Source organism: Paroedura picta, chromosome 5 (genome assembly GCF_049243985.1).
Source record: "Paroedura picta isolate Pp20150507F chromosome 5, Ppicta_v3.0, whole genome shotgun sequence".
In the NCBI taxonomy this organism is placed as follows: domain Eukaryota; kingdom Metazoa; phylum Chordata; class Lepidosauria; order Squamata; family Gekkonidae; genus Paroedura; species Paroedura picta.
The window spans coordinates 53,031,060-53,054,491 of NC_135373.1; the positions used below are offsets into that span (position 1 = coordinate 53,031,060).

The 23,432-nt window shown below is 42.1% G+C and overlaps 1 protein-coding gene across 7 annotated transcripts in view; it reads right to left on the reverse strand.

Annotated features, from left to right (window-relative positions):
• Positions 1-23,432, reverse strand: part of FRMD4A (FERM domain containing 4A) — a 406,427-nt gene that overhangs the window by 176,074 nt on the left and 206,921 nt on the right. The window contains exon 1 of one of the 7 annotated variants that reach the window (XM_077337981.1): positions 22,893-22,909. The exons of the other annotated variants lie outside the window; for them this stretch is intronic. The gene's annotated coding sequence lies outside the window, so the exon portion shown is untranslated. Of the gene's footprint in view, positions 1-22,892; positions 22,910-23,432 lie in introns of those variants that run through there. 7 annotated transcript variants of the gene reach the window in all.

Here is a 23,432-nt window from a genome sequence, read left to right on the forward strand (position 1 = left end):
TAAGGACTTCTCCAATGTCTTGACACTGCAAGAAACTCTGTACTGAGGAATCTTAGTTGAGTTAGTTCAGCTGTATTGACTGTTATTTTGGAATTCTGTATAGTCTTTTTATGTGGTTTTGTTCCCCTGTATTTGTGATCTGTCCTTTCCCCACCCCTTTTTGAATCCATCCACCCTTTTCCTTTCTCAACATTCTTTTAAATAAAGAAAATATTTTTGGTCTTTGCTTAGTACAATATATTTCTCTGGAATATTCCTCTGAATCACCTTCCTACAAGCTAGACTTCAAAGCTGCTACATAGTTGGTTATATTTTCTATCCTGTTACTTTGTTATTGCTGTAGTGCTGTACTAGAAGGATACCTTCTCAGTGGGACAGCCTAGATGTTCTCAGGAGGTACCTGAGTGGTGGCAGCTTGTTTCAAGGGAACTTTTCAGGGAACCCTGGGTCTAATTTACCAGCAAGGAAAGTTTACCAGCTGTTCACCCCTTCCTTCCACAACATGACATACCTAATCTGTTCTTTCATTAGATCTGATGGGTGAAGGATCTTTCCAGAGAAGGCGAAGAGGGTAAGTTGAGCAGCTTCTGCTTCAGATAGCCCTAAAATATCCATGGGGTTTCCAAAAGGGCAAGGCTTCAGAGCTGAGCTGTGCAGCATGTATTCCTCTCCTTCCAAGATTTTTTCTTGTTTAGGAGGAATGGCATCAGGCAATATGTATGCCTTGATGTTTTAGACACCACTTCGAACAGCTTGCCAGAAGATCCTGGACAAGGTCATCCATTTGTCAGTTGCATCTGCTTGATTGTATGATATCACTTTGTTCAGTTAAGCAATATCCAGTGAAGATTACTTAATGTAGGAAAACAAACAGTAAAAAGTTGCCATTGGCTAAAGCAGTCTTCCACGGTTGGCACCCAGATCATCTCAATACCTGTTTTCCTCCTTTTGCAAGGGAGAGAAGAAGCAGTGGCTGCACTGGCAGAGAGATGGAAGGTTCAAGGAGAGGTGGGAATGAGTTCTCCCACCCAGTCAGTGGATTTATTTATTTAAATATTTATATTCCATTTTTGTGCCCAATGGGGATCCCAAGAGGTTTATAACATCATTCTCCTCTCCTCCATTTTGTTCTCATGACAAGAACCCTATAAGAGTGACAACATGACAGGCCCAAGGTCACGCAGTGAGCTTCTATGGCAGCATCCGAATTACGGATGTGCACCAGAAAAAACATTCAATTTTTCAGATATTGATTACATGGGGGGCATAATTATCAAGATTCTTAGTTACTCAGATCTCCAATACTGGCTCAGGATTTGGATTTTTTTTCCAGGATTCATAAATTATTCAAGACCATTATTCGCTATGGAGAATCATTCTGGGGGGGGGGGGAGTGGAGTAATTTTTAAGCCAATAACACCATAATTACAGTGAAGCTGTTGCTTCCTGTCCTCTAAAGAGCCTCCAAGTTTCATAAGATTTGACCTAAGTATCCAATTCCACAGGCTCCTGAACAAGGTGCCCCAGCCATTTTTCATTGTTTTCCATAAGGAAAAAAATCCCATGCTTTCTCCAGGGCAAAGAATGGCCAAAAATACACGAGAGCAAACAATCACTGGCCAAAACCTCCCAATGGGAACAGAACTAACAATCCCAAAAAAATCAGTGTCAAACCACAGAATCCCATCAGGATCATAGACCAATGTGGCCAACTCAGCACATCCAGTATCAAATCAGACAGTTCAATCAAAACCATATGGAACAAGAGAAGGGAATCCCCCAAACAAAATCAGTGTCAAGCTAGAGAATCTCTTCAGAAGCAAGCCGGCAAATCCCCCTTAACATATGATTCTCATTTGCCTGTGAAAGCTGCCTTCCCCCCCCCCTCCTGTTGCCCAGGAAACTTATACATGAAGAACAAAGGAAAAAATAACACTTTAAAATATCAGCCCCTGATATTTCTGAATATTTCCAGGAATATTCAGGATGGTGATACTGGTATTAACTGGGATTCTCTAATGCAGGGGTAGTCAAAATACGGTCCTCCAGATGTCCATGGACTACAATTCCCATGAGCCCCTGCCAGAGTTTGCTGGCAGGGGCTCACGGGAATTGTACTCCATGGACATCTGAAGGACCGCAGTTTGACTACCCCTGCTCTAATGTGTATCTGGAGTCAGAATATACTTGGAAAATACTAATAAGGACATATCCGGGTACACATCCCTATTCAGATTTATGTATTTCATATCCTATCCTAACCACTACACCATAATGGCTCTCACTACTTTTCACTTCCAGATGCAATGAAACTCACCAACAGTGCAGTCTAGGGCAATTTGAGGGGGTGTGGCTCAGTGGCAGAGCAAAGTTCTCAAGTTCAATCCCCAGTATCTCCAGCTAAAAGGCCTAGCAGTAGGTGATATGAAAAACCTCTAGTTGAGACCTTGGAGTGCCACTGCCTGTCTGTGTAGACAATACTGACTCAGATGGACCAAGGATCAGATTCAGCATAAGGCAGTTTCATGTGTTCATGTTTGGGATATGCAAGATTTGTAGTATGCATGATTCAACAGTTTATGAAGACTCTATCCTACAGGGGGCATTGGAGGAAAAGTGTAGTTAGCATACTTAGGAACTTTCTGGTATTTTTCAAATACTCTTTTCCTATGTCTTGATTGGCTCAACTGCAGACGTCCTCACTGATTGAATATAGAAGAACATAATTATTTAGTCATTGTCATGCCCCTGCTACCACCTCCCGTCTCTTAGGAGTTGCCACAGCAACCAGGACCTGCAGCTGAGTCAGCTCTGGCAGAAGAGCAAGGGCCCTCTGAATGTTCAGCAGGGGAAAGCAGCACAAGTCAGCCAGGCTCTTCCCAAGAGGCATCTTTGGTGCAGCCGCCGATGCATTCCAGCCCTGACAGCTCGCCTGAGCGACGTAGACAAGGCAGAAGGGTGGTGTTTGCTGAACGCCGAAGGAGCCAGAGACTGCAGGCACACTGTCAAAATAGATGGGGCCCAGCTGGGATAGCTCCTGGATGAGCGAGTCCTCCCCCAGGTGCAACCAATTAGTGGGCTGCTTTTATGAGAGACAGCAGCAGTTCTTTGGCGTGGGTGCAATCCAAGCAGAGACCCTCCTGTCCAGTTTGGATGCCTTGTCCCTGCAAACTCCTGAGACTACTATTAGCTTCTCTGAACTCTGGCAAACAGCTTTGGACTATGAACTTGGTAATTGGACTGGCTATTGGTTTCTCTGGACTGTGACCTTGGCTTTCCCTCTACTACTCTTTGTCTCGCCCCTAACTCTGCTTGCCTTGATACCTATCGACTCGGACTGGACTTTTGACCTTGCTCTAGTGAGGACTCTGGATAGGCTCTGCAGCCCAGGCACCAGCTGCCCAGCTGCCACTGGATGCAACCAGATAGGTCAGCATAGTTATACTGTTAGGGCTACCTCTTTTTTCTTTCTTTACAAAGTTGTTGCTATTATCAATACAGCTATTCATTCTTTAAGCAGCCAGTGCTGGGCTCCACTGCATATTTAAACTCTGATAGCACATGCATACAGTGTTCTAAGTCCATTCAAGTTAATTGGCTTAGAAGGCTGTCTGTCTGCTTAGGATTCCACAACAAATACAACAGAAGTGAGTTGAGAAATGTCCTTGGGATGAGCTTTGCACTGTAACTAGATTTTGCACCTTGATGAAGTAGGCCCTGGTTCTATCCCATCACCATCTTGCCTTTTTAAAATCAAAACCAGCACCACCATTTGCTGAGGTTGTGTTATATGAAATAAACAGGTGTTGTGTTAGATAATATACTGGTATCATGCCACTCATTATCTCATTAGCACACTGAAGTTAGAGTATCCACAAGGAAAATTATACCGGGCTGCAGTATGGAGTAAAACTAGTTCATTTAAAATTCAGTCCTTTCAAAATCGGGTGTGCTCCCCCCCCCCACGTGTTTCTATATTTAATAACATTTTAAAGAATGCCAAATAGTTTTTAAATTTAAAAACATTCACTCTAAATGTAATTGTTTTGGGAGTTAACACTGCAATGATAATAAAACATTTCCCCTTGGCAGTAGCCCATCAACAGCTGTCACTTTTGGAATCTGCTCCAGCCATCGTTTCTCTTCATGCCTTAGCCCAGGGGTAGTCAAACTGCGGCCCTCCAGATGTCCATGGACTACAATTCCCATGAGTCCCTGCCAGTGTTTGCTGGCAGGGGCTCATGGGAATTATAGTCCATGGGCATCTGGAGGGCTGCAGTTTGACTACCCCTGCCTTAGCCAATGCCATGTCTCACCTGTGACTCTGTGTGTGCTTCTGTGTGCGAGAAGTGCTTGTGGACAGTAAATTGCAGTAATTTAATGTGTGATTTAATTTTTTTCAATATTATTGTTTGTCCAGTTTACGCCTAATGATGAAGAAACACAGTTAAAGATGTCACATTATTTGGCTCAGATGGAAGACTGAGACTGGGAAGGGCAGCCATGAAGGAGCTAGAAAAGATCCTTAAGTCTAAGGATGTGTCACTGAGAACAAAGTTCAAAATAATTCAAACTATAGTATATGGGTGAAGAAAGCTGACAGGAAGAAGTTGATTAGTTTGAAATGTGTTGGAGGAGATTTCTGCAGATACCAAAAAGTTTGATTCTAGATCAAATCAAGCTTGACGGCAGGAGGAAAAGAGGAAGACCCAACATGAGATGGATTGATTCCAAAAAGGAAGCCATGGACCTCAGTTTGTAAGTTCTGAGCAAGACTGTTAATGATAGGACACTTGAGAGGTAATTAATTCATAGAGTTGCCATAAGTCAGAAGCAACATTATGACGCTTAACATGCACACAAGTACTTGACATGTATCTTGTTTATTTTATTAATTTATATCTCCCACTGAGGTGGACCCATTCTAATATACAGCATTCTTTCTTTCTCCATTTTATCTTCAGAACAACCCTGTGAAGTGGTTGAGGTGTGTGACTGGCCCATGATCACTCAGCAGGCTTCCATGGAAGAGTGGGAATTTGAACCTGGGTCTTTAAGTCTGTAGTCCAACACTCTAACCATTATACCACACTGACTTGGGCACTCTCTTTAGTTCTCTGCCAATTGAGTATTGGGGCTGATATAAAGTGCAAGGGAACAATCAATGACAATGCTTAATAATAACAAATGGATAAAGGTTGAATATGCATTCCTTTTCTGAGCCTTCAGGAAAGGGCAGAATAGAAATAAAAAATCAATCAATCAATAAGTGAAAGGAAGAGGCAGAAAATGGAAACAGAAAGAGGGCTGTTTCATGTCTCTGGTGATATCCTGTGAAGTCTTGAAAGGACATCATTCCTACCTGATGTTTACAGCTTAGTGTAGTGGTTAGGAGTGCCACAGCTTCGAATCTGGCAAGCTGGGTTTGATTCCCCACTCCTCCTCCACATGCAGCCAGCTGGGTGACCTTGGGCTCCCCACAGCACTGATAAAGCTGTTCTGACTGAGCAGTAATATTAGGGCTCTCTCAGCCTCAACTCCCTCACAGGGTGTCTGTTGTGGGGTGAGGAAAGAGAAGGCAAATGTAAGCCACTTTGAGACTCCTTCAGGTTGAGAAAAGCAGCATATAAGAACCAACTCTCCCTCTTCTTCACCACCTGCTTGACCAGTTTCTCCCCACAAAAATGATTACATTGGGATTCCCCTGTTGCTTCTGATGGTTAACAACATTATATAACTTGACCAGCCAGGAGATTCTATCATAAATCCTTCATATTTCATAAACATGGTATATGACATACTTCTCAATGCAAAAAAAGAGAGAAAAGAAAACGCCCCAACAGTGACTGACCATGACTATTTTCCTGATTTCAGCACAGTTTGCCAAAAAGCTATGAATCCCAGTCAATGGGAAACCACCCCGTATTCAAATATTTGTGTTGGCACTTGCTCTCTACTTGGAAGGGAAACTTGCTTCTTGGCTTAACAACAAAATATCCTAAATAATCAAACCATGAAAAAAAATCCTCTCTCCACTAAAGAAACAGTCTGCTGCTAGAAGACTCACATGGTTAGCAATTAGCTTTTATAGTGCCTGATTTTTTCCCCTGTTACAACATCTTATGTTAAGGCGGAGGGAATATATTTCTTCTCTAATCATGCATGGGATTTTGACAGGTTCTGGTACTGGTGGATGGTTGTACCGAGGCTGTTTTCAAGTGCTTTTCTTAAAAGGAAAAATAAAAAGAGGCAGTACTAAAGCTGCATGCATTATGATCAATCATGGTTTAATCAGATCCAAAGCTTAAAATGGAACAAGCAGAATTGATTGAGCTGTAACCGATTCCCCCACCCCCTGCTGGTTTGGACTTCTTGGATTCTTCTTTTCCTGGGCTTCCTGCGGAGTTACATGGACAAGGATAATGAAAAACAGGCAACAATGCAATGAAAATGATTCTTGTCTGGTACCTGGTGAAATGTGTGGTTCAGGAAATTATGATAGTGCTCTAAATGTAAATACCAAAATGTTCATAACCATTCCGGCATCAAGAATGAATATTCGTTTCCAAATATATTGATCTCAGTCAACATGGATTTATACTGAGCCATCAGCTTGCAGATAACATCAAGACTAGGTTAAGTAGCATTCACCATATGCACAGTAAGAAACATACAGGAGGGCTTTTACTAGTCAATCCTGAAAAGGCTTTAGATTGGGTTAAGCATGACGTTCTATTGTTATATCATGTGAAGGTATACAAGAGAATTATACAGTTATGCAAATATTGCTCAATGGTTCTCCTTCAAATTTGATGCCTTTTTTTGAGACAAGGTTTCTTCCTCTCATCAGTTTTATTTTCATTATATATTACATATTGAACCCATCATGGAAGAAGTTCAGGAAAGTAAATTAATTCAAGGCATTCAAATTGATGCTATAAAGTTTAGGATTGCCCTGTATGCTGATGAGGTTACTTTCTATCTTACAAAATTATTTAATTTACAAAACATTTTACAAGAGTTTGATCAAATCTCTGGTGTTAAGTGTAAATTATAAATAAACTAACTTTATAATAAATTCCAATAGCACTATATTTCTCAGCACTACAGTATCAATTAACAAGCAACAGTTTGGAGGACACTTGGAGTCAAAATGACCACTGATGACACTCAGCTTTTTCCTCAGAACTATACTCCTCTGATTAAACTGAAGAAAGATCTTATACAGTGGAGAAAGAGATACTTCACATGGTAAGAGAAAATTAACCACCTTAGAGGTTTCAGAATTACATCATAAAAATCCTAAATTAAACAAATGGGGAACCAAATTAATGCATAATAGAGACAATTTCCAAAATCCATATTTGGCTTGTCCAATTAAAATATAGGGTCAATACTGTAAAATACTCATCCTGGAGAACTCTTCCTGGAGAACTCATCCTGGAGACATTTCCACTTGGACAGTAAAGAAATATAATCTCTGGATAGCTTCATCATGGCTGCTATAGATATCACGATTTACAATCTAAAGGTCATTTCTTGGGGAAAGAAGCCCTTAAAATATAACTTCCAGGCTTGAAAATTTCTTGGTTCTTTTATTTTCAACTTAGAATTATTTATTGTACTGCAGGTTTAACTAAAGTCAACAGAAGGGCAGATACTTTATTTGAAAAACTGGCACTTGCCCCTGATCTGGCAGATAAAGGCATTAGCTCCCAACTGTACTCCATGTTAACCCAAACCATTCATAAGAAAAGGGTAATAGTTATCAATATAATGGAAAGAGACCTTGGGGTTTCCTTAACTGAGAAATGTTTGGGGTGCTACATTTCTGTAGGAGGAACACTTTTTGTCTCTTTATAAAATGTACATGTGTATGGAAGAAGATATGTAGTTCTACAACACAGAACATAAATGAACACCAAATGAACACTACTTTGAAAATGTTGGTCATATGTCATTTGGGTAAAGCACCACACACATACTGACAGGCCTATGCAAAATCAACCAAAGTCTTCCTATAATAAAAACATCATGGATGGATATGTACTAGTCCTGTTCCGTATCATCACATTATGATGAACAAGGTCATATAGATGGATTTGCTATTTGATGTGCAGTTTTCATGGAAATGCATCAAACAATAGCAAAAACAAAGTGAATGCATTAGCTAACATGACAGTTGCAGTGAAAAAGCGTGAACGGAACAGATAAATCAAAGCAGATAAAAATGTTGCTCACCATAGCAAAATCCAAAAAGCAAAATCTGGGTAATTCCTTTTACTAACAACATCTAAAAGACTGCTAGTAATCACATACTGTTGCACATTGCTCTATTATTGTGCTATAATAACCATACAACACCCAATTACATATTGGTACAGCTACATCATGCAGACTTCTGTGTTCTCCAAAATCTGAAGGCTAAAGGCCATAGCTTGAGAGATTCTTTCTCTCCATTCCCACCAACATACAAACTGGTGAAAACTTCTGGAGTACACAAGGTTGTACACTGTTTTGTGTTCCTTTCATTTTTCTACAAAAACAAAAGTAACTGTTGATAGCTGCACTTGAAAGACTTACCCACTGGAAAAACTGCTTTAATCTTTTTATGTGAGATATTCCTTTGTTTGATAATATCATTGACCTCTCTGGTAGTTTTGAACTAAAGATAGATGCTCCCCTTTTAAAGGTTTAATTTAGGACACTCTGAATAGATGCCTTTAATAGGGTTTAGGTTTCGTTGCAGCTACAATGGTTCAGATTCTCATTCAGAGAAAAGAATATGTATTTACCCAGCTGTGTGGGAACATCTTTTGGGCAGGTGTATAGTAAAGATGAAGACTGGCCAGATGACAGGAATGGGATTGGCTTGGAATATGGTACAAAAACAAGCCTTGTTTCCCAAACAGACCACATTGGTATGGGTACAGGCGCCACACTTTCCAAAGCAGCCAGAGGTTCAGGGGTCAGTTTAATTTCCTTTGGGAAGTGGAAATTGAAGGGAGAGAGAGCATTTCCGTCACAAATGTGCCCCCTGGGTGTGGCAAAGCAGACCACCAGCCTTAGTCCATCAAGCAACATCCCCTCACAAATAAACACTCGGAGACCATCTCCCCAAGGCTTTTGGTGTTAGCTGGGCCCTGGCAGTGTCTTAATCATGTAGTAAAAGGGGTTGGCAACCAATTTTTAGAACAAAGAGAAATACAGGTAAGGGAACTGAGCTCTCCCCACCCTTTTCACTTCCCTCCCTAGAGCCTCCACTTAAGACCTCTGAGCAGCCTAGGCCTTGCCAGCCCAAAGAGAAAGACTAACAGTGAGTGCAGCCAGGAAAAACAGCACAGCAGGAAAGAGAGCAGGCAAATGGCAGTAGCACCTGCGTCTACAGCAGGGAGGGCCTGGAGAGCGGCAGGCCGAAATCACCACCAGCTGTGAGTTCTGCAGCTAGGCCCCCCACCCTCCCACAGTGAACAGCCTGGCTTTTTTGTGGACTTCTCTATTCAAGGCCTCTGAGCAGCCTATGGCTGTGCTGCAGGTATGGACTGTGGATGGAACATGAAAGGCACATCCCTTTGATGAACTGGCATGAGTGCAATCCTGCAATGGTCCAAGCCTAGTAATGGGCCTCTACCCAACTCACCATTGTAGTTGAACCCTGTCCCCCCCCTACTGTCAAGCACTATAATAATAACTCACCCCCAAATTGGAACAGATTTAAGTTTTTGCACAAAAAACAGAGCATTGCCCCAATGTGCCTATGGCATTTCTGGGTCCCACTGAAGCATTGGGTGAGGCTCTCTGCTCCCGGTAAAGCCCACTTCCCATTCCCTGCTGGCTGCCCTGAAGACCCTGGCAATCCTAGGCTACTCAAAGGACAGGAGGAAGGAGGAGAAGCTGGGGATTACACTCACCCAGGGAACCCTTCAAAAGACAGGACCAACATGGAAGGACTTGACTACTCCCTAAACTGCAAAAGGGAGAGTGGAAGGACGAAATCATCACCAGCTGTGCAAATATGCCTGATAGAGAGGAAGCTGGGTGGAAGTGAGCCATTCCCTCTAGACCCATCTGAGACTCTCCTAAGCCTCTGGTAGGGAAGAAAGGAACTGTGGAGGGTGCTACAGCTCTGGCATCTGCCCCTGCTCACAAAGATCTCTTTGCAGCAAATAGACTGATACTTTGGGGGTGCAATAGAGCTAGCAAGGTAGAAAGGTCAGTTCCTTTTCTCTGCTTTCCTCTTCCCTCTTCTGTGGATATCCCTTCCCCACCTAGACAGCTAATCTTAGGGGGCTTTACGCACCGGGATCTTTGTTGCAAATTGGTCACTGAATGAAAAATCACCATTTAAAGTAGTGGAATTCGTCGTTATGCATACCTGCCTTTGTGGTGGAATCCAATTGCGTTTTGTAGCGTTTCCCACAGGCTTCCAGTCTCGGCAGAAATCGCTAGAAAGGAAGCGCTATTGCCGAGCTGTCCCGCCCCTGGCCGTCAAGCAGCCAATGGGCAGCCGTTAGCATGCTCCCAAACAGCCCCTTTCACTTTAAGAAAGGTTTAAAAAAAAAAAAAAAACAGACCCATAGCAACGAATCTGGGTAGATTCGTTGCAACGGAGAGACCCATCCAGCTGCCTGGTGTGTTTGAGCTGTCGTTTGATCGTTTGATCGTTGCCACGCTGCCTCCGAGTGAAAAAAAAAATCCCCCCCCTCTCACGGGCCCGATTTTCGGCTGAATGAATGTGTAAAAATTAATGGGAAAATACATCAGCAAACGGGCTTTTCTGTGGTTTGTGCTTAGTGACTAAAGGGGAAGGACTGAAGCCAGGGAAGCCTCTAAACAGAAAGAGGCTCGCTGGTGCGTTTATCCCCGCTCGCTCGGAGAAAAAAAAATGGCGATCGCTTCGCCGGAAGATCAGAGAAGAGAGCCAGGGGGAGGGACTTTGTAGAAACCGCAACAATGTTAACGCACAGGTCTTTATCGCTAGTGTTGCAGATTGGTTGCAGGAGTGTATCGCTTTCCGGAGGGTGAATCCACTTTTGGGGATTTCCCTGAAAGCGCTACAAGGAAGCGCTTTTTGCAGATTGGTTTTAGGTGTGTGGCAGATTGTCGACGACGTCGTGCGTTATGGCAAATCAATAGCGTTTTCAATTAGCAACCATTGTGCGATTTTGAAGGCGTGCAAAAAGCCCCTAGGTATTTCCTTTCTTCTGGATGCTTCTTCTCCTGTTCTTTCTCTCCAGTCTCCAAAAGGACAACATCTGCCCCTAGTCTGCATCAGGAAACTAGTTAGAATACCTATCTCATCTTTTCTATCAACAATACTAAGAAACAACATCCTTTTCACAAATGAACATACATGAAGCTGCCTTATATTAAATCAGACTCTTGGTTTGTTGTATATGCAGATCTGCTGAGGATCGAACTTGAGGTCTGAGGCAGGATCCTAATTTTGAGCCACCAATTGGCTTGTGCCTAGCTGCAGCCTGATTAGACAGCTCATGGCAAGATGCACTTGGGATCCAATTGGTTTAAATTAATCATTTTGTTATGTATATATTAGGGGATTTGTTCTATTTTTTTCAGTTCAGTTTTGTACTAGGAGCAGATCATTAATAAAGATTCCAGTGCCTCTGTTTTCCTTGACTCATGGATCTAACATGGTCCATCAAGGTCTGTACTCTGATAGCTCTGAGGGTCTCATCTGCGAATGCTGGCAGGAGCTCATGGGAATTGTAGTCCATGAACATCTGGAGGACCGCAAGTTGACTACCGCTGCTTTATATTACCTGATCATTGGAGATGCCAGAGGTTGTGTCTGGGACTTTCTGCATGCAAATCAGGTGCTCTACCACTGACTCTTGGTCCTTTGCCACATTCTTTCCTAAAGCAACTTGGGTATGTGGGTTTTATCCTAAGGCAGCTTCCTCTCCTCTTGTGCACAGCCAGGTCAAGCTGACATATTTCTGTTCACTGTTGCAATGGATCAGAGATGTCCAGATCTGGAAGTCTTGCAAGTTGTATGCTTTTGCACTCATTCATTTGGGGTCTGGTTCATTCCTACACACCTCAAATTCTTAGATTATTGCTGTAGAGAAGTGCATTTGATCTTGGGTCTGAGGTCTAACTCCTATAATACTTTTGGCTTCAAAATGTGTATACATAGGCGAATACTAGGGGCATTTCCACACATTGGGAAAAAATAGTGTTATGCCAGCTGAATGGAGTAGTGTTAAATATTCTTGTGACTCCCAGCAACTCCGGATCTTTTTGCTGTCTCGCTCTTGTCTGCTGCCTTTTTACGATTCTCACCCTCCACAACTGCTGCTGGAAATGGTGGAAGAGAGCAACGTGCTTTATACCAGTGGTCGGCAACCTTCCGACTGCCGTGGCCCGCTGCTTCTAAGTAAGGGGAGAGGGCAGCCGGGGGCCCCGCGCACGTGCGGCAGCCCCAGCGCAAACGCACATATGTGGACTTGCCGCGCATGCGCGTTTGCATCCGGCGGAGGCGCAAATGCGCATGCGCGGCATGCTGGCGGCTCCCTCTCCCCGCCCCTCCAGGCTGCCAGCAGATCGGCCGCCAAAGCGGCCGATTAGCTTGCGGCCCGGCAAGCTTCTCTTCCCCCCCTCCTGAAACAAGAAACTTGCCGGGCTGCAAGCTAATCAGCCGCTTCGGCAGCCGATTTGCTCATGGCCTGGCGAGCTTCTCGCTGCGGGGGGGGGGGCAGGAAGAGGGAGCTGCGGCCCGGCGCCAAGGTCGGGCTGCGGCCCAGGGGTTGGGGACCACTGCTTTATATGCAACTCTCTTCCACCTGTCAATCAAGCCAGGCAGCCAATCCCCTTTCTCCATGTTGCTCGCTCATTTAAAAAAAAAATAATACTTCTCCGTTTATACATCTATGCATAGATGCATAGTGCTTTTTAATGCCACCCCTTATGGAATCATGAATCTTTAGATACTTTTAAACATTCCTGATTGGGGGGGTGAGGGGGGACACTTTAAAGAGGCATGCTTTGTGACACAACTTTGGAAAAAATACTTTTCTTTTTGGCATCACCAGAATGTTTGTACACCTATTCATTGCTTCAGGCTGTTCTCCATGTTTAAAAAGCATTCTCCATCCCCCATAAGAAGGAAGATGGAGGCCGGTGTGAGGGCGGGACATTGCAGGTGGAGGCAGCGCTTCTTTGCCTCCAGACATTTCTTTGGCTGCTAGTCTGCTGGTTGTCTGCTGGTGGATAGCACTTTTTCGGCTGGTGAATCCACTTTTTGGGATTCATCAACTCACGCTGGGTGGTAAAGGTAAAGGTAAAGGTATCCCCTGTGCAAGCACCGAGTCATGTCTGACTCTTGGGGTGACGCCCTCTAGCGTTTTCATGGCAGACTCAATACGGGGTGGTTTGCCAGTGCCTTCCCCAGTCATTACCGTTTACCCCCCAGCAAGCTGGGTACTCATTTTACCGACCTCGGAAGGATGGAAGGCTGAGTCAACCTTGAGCCGGCTGCTGGGATTGAACTCCCAGCCTCATGGGCAAAGCTTTCAGATGGCTGCCTTACCACTCTGCGCCACAAGAGGCTCTAATATAAGAGGCTCTTATATACCACCGCTGGGTGGTATATAAATGTAAAAAATAAATAGATAAATAAATAAATAAAATGGTGGATATAGCAAACAGTTTGCTGGCTGGACATGGGGGGGTTGGTGACGTCATGCGGAGCACCCGGAATATAGCATCTTCAGTGTCCAAGTAAAATGCTAAACTATTATGGCATGCAGAAAATCCCTAGATGTAACAAAAAAATAGGTACTCACTTGACTCTAATCAAGTGATATTTGTAACCACTCGTGCACATCTTAAAACTCAAAATGTGAAGGTAAAAAAGTAATCACTCCTGAGTTTCTCAGGAATGTGTCAGGAAATCAGTGGCTAAAAGTGAAAAACTGGCATACAGTTTCCAGAAATAATAATAAACCCCTTTTGTGTAGCTTTCAGCAAGCAATGTTTTGAAATAAATTAAAGGAAATGTTACATGTCTCACCTTGAGCAGAGCTTCATCTAAATGCACTTTGGCATCATTAACACAAAAACAGAATATGTTTGTGGGATTCTTTTACATTTAAGGTGCCCTCAGATGTTCTGTTAGTCAGCATACCTTGCCCTTCCATTTCCACAGAAAACTGGCAGAAATTCCAAGTACCTGCCTTAATGGGTGCTCTGAAGAAATGCATGCTTTCTTTGGAGGTTTGAAATAGACAAAACCTTCACAATGAGTTTTTAAAGTTTTTTCCCCTCTCTGGATAAAGAAAAAGTCAATTGTTTTCCAGATTAACCTCAGTCCACCTTCATACAATTACTAATAGATCTAGACAATGGGATGGTTGTACCCCCCCCCCCCAAATCAGGGAACAGAGATTTAGAGGAATTAAGAACAGAAGGAGTTTGGGAACATTTTATTTTAAATAAATACCATATAACTTGGGAGTGGTTCTCTGTGCCACGTAGACCTCCCTTGTCACTAATTTGACTAGTAATCCAAGGTCAGTGAAACATAGCAGGATCTAGACTAAACTCATTCATTAAAAAACTAAGATACGCAACAGTGCTTTATTACCAATGAAGGAATGTCAGAAGGTGTATAGTGGGAGAGGGAGACCTCAATGTGGGCAGTAGAAAGGTGGCCTCTGAGGGGCAAGAAAAGGCCAAGAGGGAAAAAGCCAATGGAATCTTTATGCTTTAGAAGTACTATCATCTTGGGAGTGGAGCAAGGGAAAAAACCACCACAAAAGCACTCTCAGAAACCTGGGTTAACAGTAACTGGGAAGTGAACTGAGTGCTAAAGGGAGGAAAAGCCATGCAGATTGACAAATAAAACTGGACAGAAGTGTGAGATGAACATGAGAGGAACTATAGAATAATACCACCCCCTTGATGGACATGCTCTGCAAAAGTGCGGCCTAAATGAACACAAGATTTTTCATTATAAATACATTCATTGATTCTTTCAACACATGTACAGCAAAGCCTACTTAGGTTTTGGGATCCTAAAGACTACTTGGAGTATGTTCTGCACGGGCTAGAAATGGATCTTCTACAAATAAAATAAGATTTTTGAACAGTAAATGAAGCCAGAGCAAACGGTGACCTCCTTTAATATTAGAAGAGTAATCTTACAAAGAGTGGGAATAAAGGTTGCATGAGAGGCTAAAATGAAAATCTAGTTGTATAACATAATTATTTCTGAATAGCGCCCTTCATAAAAAAGAAGTTGTTCAGTCACTTGAATGATTAGCTGATCCAGCCTACACCAACTCTTTAAACCAAATGTTGTTTATCTACATTTTCTCTGGTAATTTTCATTTTGGGGACTTTACTTGATACTAAACAAGTCCTCATACAAGTAAACAATCTAAAGGCACACCCACTGCATATAAAATATTTTCTGGGCATTTTTAATGACTAATCTTGCCAATTACCTGCTGGTTTGCAGGCCATGTCTAGCCCCGCAGCTCCCATTGTCCATCTTTAGAAAAAGTAGAAGGAGAGTTGGTTCTTTTATGCCACTTTTCTCTACCAAAGGAGTCTCAAAGCGGCTTACAATCCCCTTCCCTTTCCTCTCCCCACAACAGACACCCTGTGAGGTGGGTGAGGCTGAGAGAGCCTTGATATTACTGCTCAGTCAGAACAGCTTTATCAGTGCTGTTGCCAGCCCAAGGTCACCCAGCTGGTTGCATGTGGGAGAGCACGGAATCAAACCCGGCTCGCCAGATTAGAAGTCAGCGCTCCTAACCACTACACCAATATGGCTCTCCAGTGCATGGTTAGATGAAAATAATGTGAAAAATTGCTGTCTGCATAATGGTGTGCAGGTACAACTATAGGTTTTTGGTGATCCTTAGGATGATATGATGCCACATCTAGATTCTCCTGAGAAGTGACATAACACCATTATGCTGATGATGCCCCCATGCCCCTGCCCCCTCCCACTGCTTATGACTCAGGATGTAAACTCAGAAACTAATATCACAACAAGAAAACACACCAAAACAAAAACATCTGATAAGCTCATATCCAATATAGAGATAATGCTATCATATTATGGTGTTGTTCCAACCAATAAAGAAAACACACAAAACCCCAAAATTTTTAACTGAAACATGATTTAGATGATACAGAATGGGGGTCAATGGAGAGACCCCTGCGTATAATTTCCTTTCCCATTTCCTCCATAGGGCCATGGAGAGTTGACAGCAATTTCAACTTTAGTTTTTTATTGAAACCATTGCCATATAATAAGTAAAATTCCCCATCTCTTTAAAATTAAGTCTTTCTTACTCTAGCCTACCTGTTTCCTTAGAAAAGGATAAATAAAGGATTAAATGTCTCAATTCATATGTATCACAATAAAGAAAAATATTTTGAATGCCCCACCCTCCTTCTCGAATTGAGTGATACCTAAGAAATTTTGCCATTCTTGGGTTTTAAGAATTAAAATAAATTGATCTAATGTTAATTGCCAATGCTTCAAAATTTTATCCAAAATATGAAGAGGTAACACAGAGTAGAAAAGATAACTTTGGAAGAAGACACATCTTAATCATTGCAACTCAAGTAGTTACAGCTGTTTTCAGCTTTGCTCATCTAATCAGATCCATTTTTATCTTCCTCCACAATATTTTATAATTGAATTGATGATACATTTTATTTAAGTTTCTTTGGAATAGATATTCCAACATATCTAAAACTTTTATGCACTACTGGTATATTTAAAGTGTGAGGAGCTTTCAGTTGAATTGTAGAGGGAATACTATAGCATAGCATATTAGATTCTGTAAAATTTATCCTGGGACCAGAAATGTAATTAAATTTTAATAGTTCTCCCTTTAAAGGTTGTATAGCTTCTGTCAAATGTATGAGAATAATGTATCATCCACATACATTGTTAATACTTTTTCTCCACATTTAACTCCTCCACATTTATCTCCTCTTGCAATCTTATCCTCTCCCAGCAACAGGCACCTTGTGAGGTAGGTGGGGCTGAGGCAGTTCTTAGAGAATTGTGATTGGCCCAAAGTCACCCAGCAAGCTTCATGTGGAGGAGTGGACAATCAGACCTGATTTTCCACATTAGACTCCTCTACTCTTAATACCATGCTGATAATAGCTTCATACAGTAAATTTAACAGCAGCATTACCTGCTGGTGAAGCAGGTACCACAGCGTTACCTGCTGGCAGAAAAAAAAATACGCAAGTAAATGACTGGCTACGTCAATGGTGTTGATGGGAATGGTTTGGATTTCTGGATCATGTTCAATGATGTCAATATGAGGAGCTATTATCAGGAGATGGCGTGCACCTCACAAGGGATGGAAAAAGTATTTTTGGGAGAACCCTTGCACACCTGGTGAAGAGGGTTTTAAACTAAACACAAAGGGGAAGTGAGACGTAAATTCAGAACTTGCTGTGATGGCAAGATCTGAAGATGAGAAGATTAAAAATCTACAGGGAATGCTATATAAGCAGGCACTACAACTAGCTTACAAGGAAGTTCAAAAACGAAAACCATGAGGCACACAAAGGATGGATTACGATGTCTCTACACTAATGCACGGAGTATGGGAAACAAGCAGGAGGAACTAGTAGTCGTATGTATAGACTGGACTTCAGGAAAGCCGATTTTAACTTAAAGGTATGTTGGGTAGAGTCCCGTGGTCAGAAAGACTTAAAGAGATGGGAGTCCAAGAGGGCTGGGAGTTTCTTAAAAGTGAAATACTGAAGGCTCAATCACAAATAATTCCCTTGAGAAGAAAAGATGAAAGGAGCCTAAGGAAGCCAAGGTGGCTCCATAAGCAGTTGTCAAATGATTTGAGGAATAAAAAAAGAGTCATTTAGGAAATGGAAGGAAGGCCTTATTACCAAGGATGAATATAAACAAATAACCAATAACTGTAGGGAGAGTGTTAGAAAAGCTAAAGCTCAATATGAGCTTAGGCTAGTAAGAAATGCTAAGCATAGCAAAAAAGGGTTCTTTAGTTATATTTCAAGTAAGAAAAAGAATAAGGACACCGTAGGACCACTGTGAAGACAAGAAAGTGAAATTATAACAGATGATGTACAGAGGGCTGAACTGCTCAACTCCTATTTCTCCTCAGTCTCTTGTGAGGGAAATAGTGCTCAATGTGGAAAAAATGTAACACAACATGGGGGATGGGAATGGTGGCCTAGGATCACTGTTGGGGCAGTCCACAAACACCTAATTTCTTTAAATGAAACAAAGTCTTCTGGGCCAGATGAATTGCATCCAAGGGTACTAAAAGAACTTGCAGATGTAATCTCTGAACCTTTGTCCATTATTTTAGACACGTCTTGGAGAACAGGTGAGGTGCTAGATGATTGGAGGCAGGCAAATGTTGTTCCCATCTTCAAGAAAGGGGAAATGGAGGATCTGGGTAACTATTGACCCGTCAGCTTGACATCTGGCAAAATTTTGGAACAAATCATCAAACACTTGGTTTCGCAAGAACAAATCATGTCAGACCAACCTTATCTCTTTTTTTAGAGGAAGTGACTACCTTGTTGGATCAAGAGAATGCCATGGACATAGTTTATCTGGATCTCAGTAAAGCTTTTGATAAGGTTCCACATGATATTCTTGTTTATAGGTTGGTAAAATGTGGTAAGGATCCTAATTCTGTCAGGTGGATCAATAACCGGTTGACCGGTGGAAAAGAGTGACAAGTGGAGTACCCCAAGAATCTGTCCTGGGGCTGTGTTGTTCAAAATAATTATAAATGATTTGGATGAGGGATTAGAGGGGATACTTATTAAATTTGCAGATAATACTAAACTGGGAGGGGTAGCAAACACAGTAGAAAGAATCTGAATACAGGATGATATTGATAGGCTCAAGAAGTGGACTAAACCGAATAAAATGAAGTTCAATAGGGACAAATGTAAAGTTCTGCATTTAGGTAGGAAAAACCAAATACACTAATATAAGATGGGGGACTTGTCTTGGCAGTAGCATGTGTGAAAAGGATCTAGGAGTCTTAGTAAACCATACATTGAACATGAGTCAGCAGTGTGACTTGGTGGCTAAAAAGGCAAATGGGATTTTGGGCTGTATCAAACTAAGTATTGTGTCCAGATCACGGGAGGTGATAGTACCTCTGTACTCTGCTCTGGTTTGGCCTCACTTGAAGTACTGTGTTCAGTTTTGGGCACCCCAGTTGAAGAGGGATGTAGACAAACTGGAGCGTATCCAGAGGAGGGCAACAAAGATGGTGAGGGGTTTGGAGACCAAGACATATGAAGAAAGGTTGGGGGAGCTTGGCCTGTTTAGCCTAGAGAAGAGACGACTGAAAGGGGATCTGATAACCATCTTCAAGTATTTAAAAGGGTGCCATATGGAGGATGGAGCAGAATTGTTCTCTCTAGCCCCAGAGGGACAGACCAGAACAAATGGGATGAAATTAATTCAAAAGAAATTCCATCTAAACACCCGGAAGAAGTTCTTGACAGAGCGGTTTCTCAGTGGAACAGGCTTCCTCGGGAGACGGTGGGTTCTCCATCTTTAGAAATTTTTAAACAGAGGTTAGATAGCCATCTGACGGAGAGGCTGATTCAGTGAAGGCAAAGGGGTGGCAAGTTACAGTAGATAAGCGATAGGGATGTGAGTGTCCTGTATAGTGCAGGGGGTTGGACTAGATGACCCATGAGGTCCCTTCCAGCTCTATTATTCTATGATTCTATGAAGCATTTCCCCACCCCACCCCACCAACTAGAGGGACTTGGTATCCTAGTTTCCAATTACTTTATTTATATGAGAAGCATAGGTCTCTCAATCTGTCCTGGCTTCCCTATCCATCCATGCTACCTTTGGTTTCGGCATTTCAGGGTGGTGAGGTTTGGAGTGGACTACATTTTCTTGTAATAATTTTTTGTATGTGGTTTGTAGAGATAGGCTGGGTCTGTGTGAATATTTCCTTTGTTCTAGGAACCTCCATAAGGGGTCTTTGCAGTTGGGCTGTACAGCCATATGCCCAGCTCAGGGACTGTTGCCTGGCTCTAGGCCTCAGGTGGCAAGGGAACTATACAGTTGCTTGCACCCAAGTAGAGCCCTTGGACTTGCTGTCCCAGGTGGGCTGGGATGATGGTCGGTGTCATCAGCTGGCCCTGCAGTTTGGCCACCTGATGCTGCATCTGGGCTTGATACTGTGCAAAATGCTCCTGTAACTGTACTCAATAAAAGCCGTGGCTTATTTCCCTCTAGCACTGTTTACCCTGCACCTTCCCTCCTTTCCTTGACCCTGGAGTGGCAAGATAAGCTTCAACCACCCACAGTAAGACCAGAAAAAATGGGTCTATGCCAAGCTACAGAAATGTGCTAACAAAATAATCAGACTGTTTTGAAAATATATTAAGCAAAATGTTCAACATCCAAGAATACAAAAGAAGCATCCACTATAACGAAATATAATCCCAATTAAGTACTTCAGAAAAAAGTATACCAAATCTGCAACATGCAAACATCTCTGGAGAACTGAAATGCACTTGTACTAGAGGAGGGGGCTCTCAAGTAACATTTGATATAATTAGTTCCATTGAGAATAAAGTTGTGGAGGAAAAGGTGATCAGGTAGAAAAGCAGCTAATAGGAATGGTTAAAAAATAAACCTTTGCCCCTTCACTCTGGTCTCTCAATCCCCTGGGAATGCTGAATCCGTTTGGGCAACAATTCTCTTTCTGTTCTCTTGAGACTGATTATAAAAGAGGCAAAATTCAAAAACAAAAGACACATAATACCTTTTATATGCTTACACAATGTTATTTGGATTAATACAAGATATTATACAGCTTTTGTTTTGGAATCTTGCCAGGGAGCAATGGTGTTATTTTTAACAAAGGAGGCAGTTCATCTACTTTGCTTCCTTCCCCCATTTAGAAAAAAATCAAAGCTAAATGGCACTGAGCAATATGTTGAAAATAATCTTTTAAGGGTTTAGGGCTTGATTCGCTGTCCAGACAAGGTTCATGATATGATGGGCCAGACGTTTTCTGATGCTTGACAAACATGCAAACAAACAAATATTGACTATTTAGTTTTCTTGTCTCCAATGACAAGGCAATTCTGTTAACACTGCAAACTTATACAGAGCTCTACCCTTTGGTGCCCATTCACTTCACTGGTTTTAGAAAGATTTAACTCTGTTTAGGATTATCACTGAAAACATTCTTGTCTAGACAACTGTTACTTATCAGTGTTTCCCTTTTTCAATGGTCTTACTTTCTTGAAGCTTTGCACCATGAAAAATACCCTGCTATGCCTTCTCTACTCCTCAAGTGTTTTTAAGTTCTAGTGAGAAAACAATACAATGGTTCACTTTCACTTGGTGGGGAAAATGGTGTAAATTAACAATATAATGCTAAACAGTTACACCCTTCTATGCCCATTGATTTTTATGGATTGAGAAGGGGTAATTGTTAATCAGATTGGTCCCTCTTCTAGCACAGGCACATGAAGGGCGTCCTCTACATGGGAAGAATGAAACATGGATTCTGGAGCTGGGATATTTTGACTTTAATGTATATGAGATTGCCAGTTCTGGGTTGAGAAATGCTTGGAGATTTTGGGATTAGAGTCTGAGGAAGGCTGGGTTTGGAGAGGGACTTCAGAGTCCACCTTTCAAAGTAGCCGTTGTATTTAGGTGAACTGATTTCTGTTAACCTGGAGGTCAGTTGTAATCCCAGGAGATCAGGCATGATCTGGAAGTTGCTAAGTGTATAAAGGGTTCCCAAGTTGGCTTCTGGGGGGAAAGGGAGAAGAGGGACCTAAACAAAATGTGCCATCTAATGCAATATTTCATTGTTGGACGACCTCTCCTGAGGCTAGTAGGTAGTCTGAATGGGGACTGGACTGTGGGTTGGGAGGAAGCGAATGGGACTCTGCTACCAATACTGGATCATTTTATACTGTTTTATGGGTCTTTTATTTGTGAGTCGGTTTGGTTGGGAACAGTGGTCAATAAATTCAAAATATAAATAAATAACGATAGCATTTCTTATTTTCTGAACCTGCTTGCTTTTAGAGCCATGTGTTGCCTATTTGAGAAGTTGATATCCTATAACTTGTTCTAATAAAGTTTACACATATTTTTACAAAAGTCACACGTGCCCTGGGAACTCATGGAGTCCAGACTGGAACTCCTTGACATAGGTAATGTAAGAGGAAGGAGATAAGTATCCAGTTGCAAATGTTTGAGTTAACTGGGTTGATGGCCATTCCTGGGCTGTTGGTTGGCTACTGTCCTATATCTATGGGTCATTACTGCTTCCAGGGTATAAGGAATAGTCACACAAAAGAGCTCGAGAGACCTTGACTAGATGCCACAAGATGGATGCATCTACACATATAACTTAGCTAGGCCAGAGAATCCTGGGGTACAAAAAGACTTGTGTCTTGATAGGAGGTATGTGTCTTGGTATGGTATGGAGGGCAACTTTATTAGGATGTTTTTATAACATCTGTTTTCTCTACAGTGTACAAGCAGACTACAATAGACCGCAAAAGGCATATGTATAAGACAACATATTGGCTATTCCCCCCGCAAAGGTTCTGAAAGAGACCCTGCATCCAAGGTGTTTTACCTTCATCCAACCTAGAGCTCTATTCCATGCCCTTCTTTTTATGTCACCTTCTTCTCAATTTCAAAACTGGTTTAAAACTGTTTTTCTACTCTGGTCCACTGGCTAGAGGATGTTGCCTTCCCAGTCTTCAAAGGGCATTATATATGAAGCCTAGACAGGAATTCACAGATACCATGGCATGGTAATGCTGTTAGCTCAAATGGCTGATCCCCAGCAGGCAAAACCACAGTGATAGCACACACATTCTCCCACCTGTTTTTATCATCCTCCTTCCAGCACTTCAATCATGCTCAGTCCATACTCACTTCACGTTAAACAGCCTTGTTCAGAGAAAGGAGAAAAAAGAGAAATAATTTGATTTAAGTTTTGACATGTACTCTGCCCGTCCCCAGTGGCTCAGTTTGGGTAACAACAAAATTCCATACAGTATTAAAATACAAATCGGTTATTATAGAAAGAATAAAATCTAATTATAACATTTAAAATTTAAAATCAACAAATCACCACCACCACCTCACAAAGAGTTATACTGACAGACTAAGTATGCTGGGGTGGGGGAGGCTTATGAAATGTTTAGGGAGCCTGTCTATCTAGCCGGGCATACTATTAGGCAGGGAGATGAGCATTTCTTGTTATTTCTGTGCCTCAATTTAAGGGCAACAATTAAGCATTGCATCTTAAAAACATCAGACACTGATGATTTGCCAACTATTCTTCCTCTTATGGTAAAAATTAAACTGACTGCAAAGCTCAACCAGAGAGCGTCCAACGCTATGCTGTAAGTATCTGGCA